Raw genomic sequence first — 9,100 nt, 5'->3', positions numbered from 1 at the left:
CTCTGCCCTCCCTACATTTGCATGTGCATGCTCTCTCTTGGTCACTAGCCCTCTCTCTCTCAAGTAAACTTAAAAAACAATAAGTTACATATCCATATTAAACAACTAGACAAACATTTATGTTGATCAGAGACAGAGTTGTAATCTTTGACTATATGGATCCAGAAATGGACAGAGGCACTCTAAAGTTGATAACCTAGGAGGTAATGTGATTGAGTGGGTGGGGACAAGTGCCCCATGTGATGTGGAGAACTGGGCCCAGGATTTAGGAATTTAGGTGGGGTTCCCTAAACTTAACAGAGACTAGAGTAAACTACAACCCATCCATGCCTAAAATGTAGCTTACATAAAGTAGACACAACACTGGGTCCAAACCTAAATCCAGCTCCCTCTTGCTGGATGTGCAGATCTCCTGTCTCTCAAATTTTACAGTGGAAACAGTCTAAAGTTACTAATGTAAGATTTGTTTCTGGTTAGGGTTTCTGGAGGATTGAGTAAAGATTATCACAAAACCATCAGGGGAGGAGACACATGTGTAAAGGAAAAATTCCCATTTGTGAGATGTTTATAAATTAAGCTTCCAAAGCATACAAGAAAACCTATCAAAAAGAAAGAACCAGCAAAATCAGCACTAAGAGATGAATTCATTGCAATTAAAATGAAAATAATGAAGGGGTGTCTATGTGGCTCAGTTGGTTAAGCCACCAACTTCTGCTCAGGTCATGATCTCACTGTTTGGTTCGTGAGTTTGAGCCCTGCATTGGGCTCTGTGCCAACATCTCAGAACCTGGAGCCTTCTTCCGATTCTGTGTCTCCATCTATACCCCTCCCTGGCCCACTTGTTTTCTCTCTTATTCTCAAAAATAAAATAAAACTTAGGGGCACCTGGGTTGCTCAGTCAGTTAAGCGTCCGACTTTGGCTCAGGTCATGATCTGGCGGTTTATGAGTTTGAGCCCCGCAGCAGGCTCCGTGCTGACAGCTGAGACTGGAACCTGCCTCAGATTCTGTATCTCCCTCTCTCACTGCCCCTCCCCTGTTTACACGGTCTCTCTCTCACTCTCTCTCGCAAAAATAAATAAACATAAGAAAACACATTTTAAAAAATCTTGTTTTAAAAATAAAATGAAAATAATGGAGTAACCTGATAATTTTAATGTATGTATTTTAGAATATCCAAAGATATAAAGGAAGGATATCTGTTTTAAAAGTATAAGAAATTATGATCCCTTTTCTGCCTTTTGGCTAAGATCAAGTGAAGAAATTATGAAATAAAAGTTACCAGAAATGAAAAGTTAACAGGTAAATATTTAAAGAACCAGATGGAAATCCTAGAAATTAAAAATGCAGTTGTTGAATAAACACAGATGTCATGAACTCTAGATAGGTCTTAATGGAAAGAGGTTTAGTGAGTTGAGAAGTTATGTTATATTCTGAGTGAATAGTTTATTACTAAGAGAAAAATAAAAAAGAACAACTAAAAAACATGAAGACTGGGTATGCCTGGGTGGTTCAGTCAGTTAAGCGTCCAGCTCTTGATTTTGATTCATGTCATGATCGCATAATTCATTAGTTTGAGCCCCAAGTCAGGCTCTGCGCTGACAGCACAGAGCCTGCTTGTGATCCTCTCTCTCCTTCTCTCTCTGATTTTCTCCTGCTCACTCACACTCTCTCTCAAAATAAATAAACTTAAAAGAAAAAAAAGGTGTTTTTCTTTTAAGATTTTATTTTTAAGTAGCCTCTACACCTCATGTGGGGCTCAAATTCACAACCCCAAAGTCAAGAATCTCATGCTCTACTGACAGAGCCAGCCAGGTGCTTCTAGTAATATAATTAATACCTTCTGAGCCAGTCAAGGGCTCAGTATTGAACCGAAGACAGGAGAATGAAAAAAAAAAAAATGCATGATGATAAACAGTGGACAAAACAACATAAAAGATGATAACAATACATCAGGCACCTGGCTGGCTCAGTCAGTTAAGAATCCAACTTTGGCTCAGGTCATGATGTCATAGTTTGCGAATTCAAGCCCAGTATTGGGCTTTCTGCTGTTGGCTCAGAGCCAGCCGCAGATCCTCACCACCACCCCCGCTCGCCCACCCCTCCTCCACTTGTTCCTGGTTCGCTCTCTTTCAAATCAATAAACTAAAAAAAAAAAAAAAAGAAGATGATAGCAATACGTCAAAACATAACAATGATTGCAATATCAGTGTAAAAGGTTTAAACCTGCCTGCTTATTGCCCTCACACCAGAGGCCAGTGGTTTTCTGCTACCAGTACTGTTTGGGTCTTTTTGAGTGGGAAATGTAATTCCTCTATTAAGCACTAGAGGTCAGCAACATTCATTACTGAATTTGTTTTGTTTTGTTTTGTTTTTTATTTTTGAGAGACAGAGAGAGACAACGTGAGCAGGGGAGGGTCAGAGAGAGTGGGAGCCACAGAATCTGAAGTAGGCTCAAGGCTCTCAGCTAGCTGTCAGCACAGACAGAGCCCGACACGGTGCTCAAAACACAAACTGTGAGATCACGACCTTAGCCGAAGCTGGATGCTTAATCAATTGAGCCACCCAGGCGCTCCCTGAATTTTTTCACTATACGATTTGCCTCACTTCTGTCAGATTCTCAGGAATCAGGAATGCATTTCTTTTAGAGCTGACATATAATCTTTCATGTAAGGATCATTTCCAAATTTCAGAAAACAGTTTCATAGCACTTAGAATTTCAGCTACTCAAAATAGTTGCCAAGAATGTATTTAACTGCCTGGTAGATCTAGCAGACACCAAGGCCAGCTTTTTTTTTATGGATTGCACTTTTTAATTGATGGGGATTAGTTAGATGTTCTGTGAATATAGTTTCTTTAGCTACGAAGATTGAAACAGGACATATGCAGCTAAAGAGCCTTCATAGAACCTAAAGACAACTAGATTTATACAAGTTAATGTTTTTATTGTTGCTGAAACGCTGTTATCTTTTTGGCTAATAGTTACCTTGGAAAATCATAAAACTTGTTCACTCTCTGGGTGGTGTATTACCAGATAGGATTCCTTTTCTCACTCCCATCTTTTTGTTTTATGAAAAGCTTTCTGGACTTTGTTTTAAGTCCTGCTAGAAGATGCAGAACATGAACAGAATTCATAAAGAAGAGCACCCTTCTTTTCTGACCATTTGTCCACTTTTGCTATTTTCATCTCTACTTTTACCTTTACTACATTAATTCTAGTGGCAGGGGCTATTAGTCAAGAGTCACTGACTGCAATTAATATTTGGTTATTTGGGCTGAGTTTAAAACTAGTAATTATATTTAACGTGGGTTTAAGTAGACAATGGCTCATTTTAACTTCAATTATTTGATGCTGTCATGTGGAAATGTAATTTCATTGTGTTATACGAAGACATATTATGGACCATCATCGATGTCTAAGAACTTTATGGAATCAGTATAAACTGGCTAATGGAATCTTTTCTTTCAGGTTTACCAACAAATAGAACCTTTATTTTATTTTTAAGTTTGTTTTTTTAAAGTAATTTCTACACCCCATATTGGGGTCGAACTCACAACTCTGAGATCAAGTGTCACATGTTCTGCTAATGGAACGAGGCTGGTACCCCAGACAATGGATAGAACTTTTTTTTCCCCTAATGTTTTATTTTTTTTTCTTGTAAGAGAGAGAGAGAGAGAGAGAGACAGTGTGAGCAGAGGAGGGTCAGAGAGCGAGGGAGACACAGAATCCATAGCAGTCTCCAGGTTCTGAGTTAGCTGTCAGCACAGAGCTCAATGAGGGGCTTGAACTCATGAACCACGAGATCATGACCTGAGCCGAAGCCAGATGCTCAACTGACTGAGCCACACAGGCACCCTATTGGATAGAACTTTTGAAGTTGAGGGGCGCCTGGGTGGCTCAGTTGTTGATCGGCCGACTTCAGCCTAGGTCATGATCTCATGGTTCATGAGTTCAAGCTTCTCATCAGGCTCTGTGCTGACAGCTCAGAGCTCAGAGCCTGCTTCAGATTCTGTGTTTCCCTCTCTCTCTACCCCTCCCCAGCTCACGTTCTGTCTCCTTTCTCTCTCAAAAATAAATGAAACATTAAAAAAAATTTTTTTAACTCAACAAAAGCTCAAACTCAAGAATGGCAAGATCATGACCTAGGTTGAAGTTGGCTGATCAACCAACTGAGCCACCCACCCCCCCAAAAAAAGAACTTTTGAAGTTGAGCTGCAAAATTCACTATTTGGTAAATGCCTTTTCTAGAAATGAACTGTGCCATTTTTAAGGTTTTAAAACCAGTAGGGAACTCCGAGAATTTCTGCCTTGCGTATGAATTATTTGTATAAGAGAAAGAAAGAGAGAGAGAGCAACAAAGAAAGTCTAATTTTATTTTTTTAATTTTTATTTTTTTTAAGCTTTTTTAATGTCTTTATTTTATTTTGAGAGATAGAGCAGAAAGCGAGCAGGGGAGGGGCAGAGAGAGAGGGACACACAGAATCTGAAGCAGGCTTCAGGCTCTGAGCTAGCTGTCAGCACAGAGCCCAATGCGGGGCTCGAACCCACAAACTGTGAGATCATCACCTGAGCCAAAGTTGGGTGCTCAACCGACTGAGCCACCGAGGCGCCCCTACCCTGCCTTTTAAAGATTTTGGTATCTTTGTGTTCTGGGAGTCCGACTGCAATGTGTCTTCAACAGTTTATTTCAACTAAAGCTCAGGGGGATGTAGAAGTGATGTCCCCACTATCCTTCTGAGAATATTATACTTTATGTTTTACGTTTGAATGTTTGTGTCTTTTGTGGTTTTATTTCTTCAACATTCATCTATTTATTCCAAGAGAGACAGAAGAAGCAGGAGGGGGCAGAGAAAGAGAGGGACAGAGGAGCCAAAGTGGACTCCACACTGACAGCAGAGTTCCTGATGCTGGGTTCGAATGCATAAACTACGAGATCATGACCTGAGTCGAAGTCAGATGCTCAACAAACTGAGCCACCCAAGCACCCCTCTTCTGTGTTTTTATTTGATTCCCAGTCCATGTAGGCTCAGAGAAGGAGACTAGAAATGGCCTGGGAGCCATTACTTCAGTCAGCACATGAACAAATTATTAAACCTGGTTGATTTTTATAAAGTTACTGTCCCTACTGTGATACCAAAAACTTGTCGGGGCGCCTGGGTGGCTCAGTCGGTTAAGCCTCCGACTTCGGCTCAGGTCAGATCTCACATTCGTGGGTTCGAGCCCCGCATCAGGCTCTGTGCGGACAGCTAGCTCAGAGCCTGGAGCCTGCTTCAGGTTCTGTGTCTCCTTCTCTCTCTGACCCTCCCCCTCTCATGCTCTGTCTCTCCTGTATCAAAAATTAATAAAACATTTTAAAAAATTAAAAAAAAACTTGTCATAAATTTTGGACTATAGTGTCAGCTATATCTAAATGTATTTTTTAAATTTTGAAGTAATTTCACTAATAGAAAAGTTTAAAGAATACTGCAAAATTACCTTCTGTGTACCCTTTCCCAAAGTTCCCTATTGCTGACTTTACCATATTTCCTTTATATTCTCTTTCTGTTTTGAAAGTAAGTTGCAGGGCACTTGGTGGCTCAGTTGATTAAGCATATGACTTCAGCTTGGGTCTTTCATGATCTCATGCTTTGTGAGTTCAAGCCCTGCATCAGGCTCTGGGGTGACACTGTGGAGCCTGCTTGGGATTCTCTCTCACTCCCTCTCTCTCTGCCCCTCCCCCTGCTGCGTGTTCACACACATGTATGCATGTTCTCTCTCTCTCTCTCTCTCTCTCCTCTTTCTCTCTCTCTCTCTCAAAATAAATAAAATTTATTTAAAAAAAAAAAAAACAAAGTAAGTTGGGGCACCTGGGTGGCTCAATCGATTAAGCACCGATTTCAGCTCGCGTTGTGATCTCATGGTTTGTGAGTTCGGCCCCACATTGGGCTCTGTGCTGACCGCTCAGAGCCTGGAGTCTGTTTCGAATTCTGTGCCTCTCTCTCTGTCCCTCCCCCACTCGTACTCTGTCTATCTTTCTCTCAAAAACAAATAAACATTAAAAATTTTTTTAATGAGAAAAAGAAAACCTTGAGACTCTGACACCCCATGTCAGCCTCTCCTCTCTGCATAGAGGCTTTCCTCCCCCTGCTCTGGCTCTGATGAAACATGCCAAGCAGCTCTCCCGTGTTGAAACCCTTCTCATTCCACCTAGGCTTGGTACCCCATGCCAGCGTGTCCCTTGTACACCCTGTGCACCTCCTCACCACATATGGGAGTGGTTGCCCCCTCATGGATGCCGTTCTAACTATAGGTGGGCTGTGACACCCACAAGGGACGCCCCCTCAGCCACCACGTAGATGCTCTTCTCACCAGGCTCAGACCATGACACCCTGCTCTAGGCTATAACCCCCTTCCCTGTGCATACAGAGGCCTCACCTGATAGCTTCTGGAACTAAGTGTTCAGGATAGGAAGGAAACTAGAAAAGAAACACTTCATTTTAAAAATCCAATCAGGTCCTTTTGTAGTTCATAAGCGTGATGACTTGGGCGTTAACGCAGTTGTGTGACATGTGCCATCCTTAAACCCTGTTAGACGCCTGCACATTACCTGTCTGACATGAAAAAAATGAATAAAATAAAATAAAAATAAAAATCCAGTCTGAAGTGTTTCTTTTATTTGAAGCCTTTTGGTCCTAATAAATTTAATGTAGTTACTGATATGAGGTGGGCAGAAGCTACTCTTTGGTTAGTTCCATTGCTTTGTTGCCTTTTCTTAAAACTTTTTTATATTTATTTATTTATTTTGAGAGAGAAAGAGAAAGTGTGAATCAGGGAGGGGCAGAGAGAGAGAGAGAAAGAGAGAGAATCCCAAGCAGGCCCCGAACTGTCACTGCAAAGCCCCGCTCAAACCCATGAACCTCTTGATCATGACCTGAGCCGATTCGGATGCTTAACCAACTGAGCCACCCAGGTGCCCCTATTTTTTTTAACTTTAGCACTCTGGATGATATGCAAGGACTCTACCTTTCTAGTGGTGCACTAGAAATTAAACACATCATTAATTTATCAAATATCAACCAATATATTCACCTTTTTAGAAGACTTCCATTTCTCCACTCACAAATTACATGCTATTCTTGTTAATTATTTTAATATCCCACAAGACAGGAGTGCCTGCATGGCTCAGTCGGTCAAGTGCCCTACTTCGGCTCAGGTCATGATCTCCTGTGGTTCGTAAGTTCAAACCCCGAGTCAGGCTCTGTGCTGACAGCTCACAGCCTGGAGCCTGTTTCAGATTCTCTGTCTCCTATTCTCTTTTTTGCCCCTTCCCTACTTGTGCTCTGTCTCTCTCTCAAAAATAAATAAACATTGGGGCACTTGGGTGGCTCAGTCGGTTGAGCATCTGATTTTGACTCAGGTCATGATCTCACAGTTCCTGGGTTCGAGCCCCACATTGGGCTCTGTGCTGACAGCTCAGAGCCTGGAGCCTGCTTCAGATTCTGTGTGTCCCTCTCTCTCTGTCCCTCCCCTTCTCATGATCTGTCTCTCTCTGTCTCTTGAAAATAAATAAATGTTAAAAAATTAAATAAAATAATAAACATTTAAAAATTAATAGAAAATAAAATAAAATCCCACAAGACAGGGGCTCCTGGCTGGCTCAGTAAGTAGAGAGAGCATGCAGCTTTTCGTCTCTGGGTGCTGAGTTCGAAATGGGTAGACATGACTTCAAAAATAAAATCTTAAAATCCCAGAAGACATCCTTCTTGTTTTACACCATTAATATTAAGAGTTGCCCACTATTTCCCACTTAACCTTTCTCTTCATTTTTTTCTTTTGCAAATCAGGGATCATCTTTGATATCTATCTTTTAGAATTTCTGCAGTTTTACTAAAATGAGTCTAAATGAGAATTTCTACTTATTTGTCACAATTGGGATTTGTTATGTTTCTTGAATCTATGCATATCTGTAATCATTTTGGATAATTCTCAATCATGATTGGGTTATTGCCTCTGTTCTCTCTCATCCTTTGAGACTCTAGCTCATTAAACAATAACTCCCCATTTCCCCTCCTCCAGCCCCTGACAATCACTGTTCTACTGTCTATGAGTTTTGACTACTCTAGGTACGCCATATAAAAGGACTCATGCACTACTTGTGTATGGTCTGTGTGTGTGTGTGTGTGTGTGTGTGTGTGTGTGTGTGATTGGCTTATTTCATTTACTGTAGTATCCTCACAGTTCATTCACATTGCAGCATACATCCAATTTGTCTAACTTTTCTCATTGCCTATAAATCATTGTCAAGGCCAATGTCATGAAGCTTTTCCCTTGTGTCTTCTAAGAATTGTATAGTTTTCTCTCTTACATTGGGGCCTTTGATCATTTTAGGTTCATATTTGCATATAGTGTGAGATAAGGATGCAAGTTCATTCTTTTGCATGAAGCTAGCTAGTTTAACCAGCACCATTTGTTGCAAAGACTATCTTCTCCCCGTTGAATAGTCCTGGCACTCTTGCCAAAAATCACTTTATCGTATATGCAAGAGTTTATTTCTGAGTGCTCTATTCTTTCCATGATCTATATGTTTGTCTTTATGCCAGCACCACACTGTTTTGAAGTTAGGAAATGTGAGTTCTCCAGCTTTGTTACTGTTTTTCAACACTGTTTTGGCTATTTGGGGATTTGAGCTTCTATATGAATTTTGGGATGGATTTTTTACTTCTGCAAAAATTATCATTGGAATTTTAATAGGGATTGCATTGGCTCTGTAGGTTGCTTTGGGTAGTATTGACATTTTAACAATACTAAGGGATGCCTGGGTGGTTCAGTTGTTAAGTGTCCAATTCTTCATTTCAGCTCAGGTCATGATCTCACAGTTCATGGGATTGAGCCCACATCAGGCTCTGCGCTGACAGTGCAGAGCCTGCTTGGGATTCTCTCTCTCTCCCCACCTCCCCTGCTCACACACTCTCTCTCCCCCTCAAAATAAGTAAATAAATAAATAATTTTTAAAAATTAAGTCTTGGGGCACCTGGGTGGCTCAGTCAGTTAAGCGTCCGACTTCACCTCAGGTCACAATCTCATGGTTTGTGGGTTCAAGCCTCACGTCAGGCTCTGTGCTG

The 9,100-nt window shown here is 41.0% G+C and overlaps 1 non-coding gene across 1 annotated transcript; it reads left to right on the top strand.

Annotated features, from left to right (window-relative positions):
• The first annotated feature begins 6,491 nt into the window (after positions 1–6,491).
• LOC115275618 lies at positions 6,492–6,595 on the top strand. Its single transcript, XR_003901677.1, has one exon. It is a non-coding gene; the product is annotated as a small nucleolar RNA U13 (small nucleolar RNA).
• Positions 6,596–9,100: the final 2,505 nt, after the last annotated feature.

Source organism: Suricata suricatta, chromosome 12 (assembly GCF_006229205.1).
Source record: "Suricata suricatta isolate VVHF042 chromosome 12, meerkat_22Aug2017_6uvM2_HiC, whole genome shotgun sequence".
Classification (NCBI taxonomy): domain Eukaryota; kingdom Metazoa; phylum Chordata; class Mammalia; order Carnivora; family Herpestidae; genus Suricata; species Suricata suricatta.
This window is presented reverse-complemented; position numbering and strand designations above follow the sequence as displayed.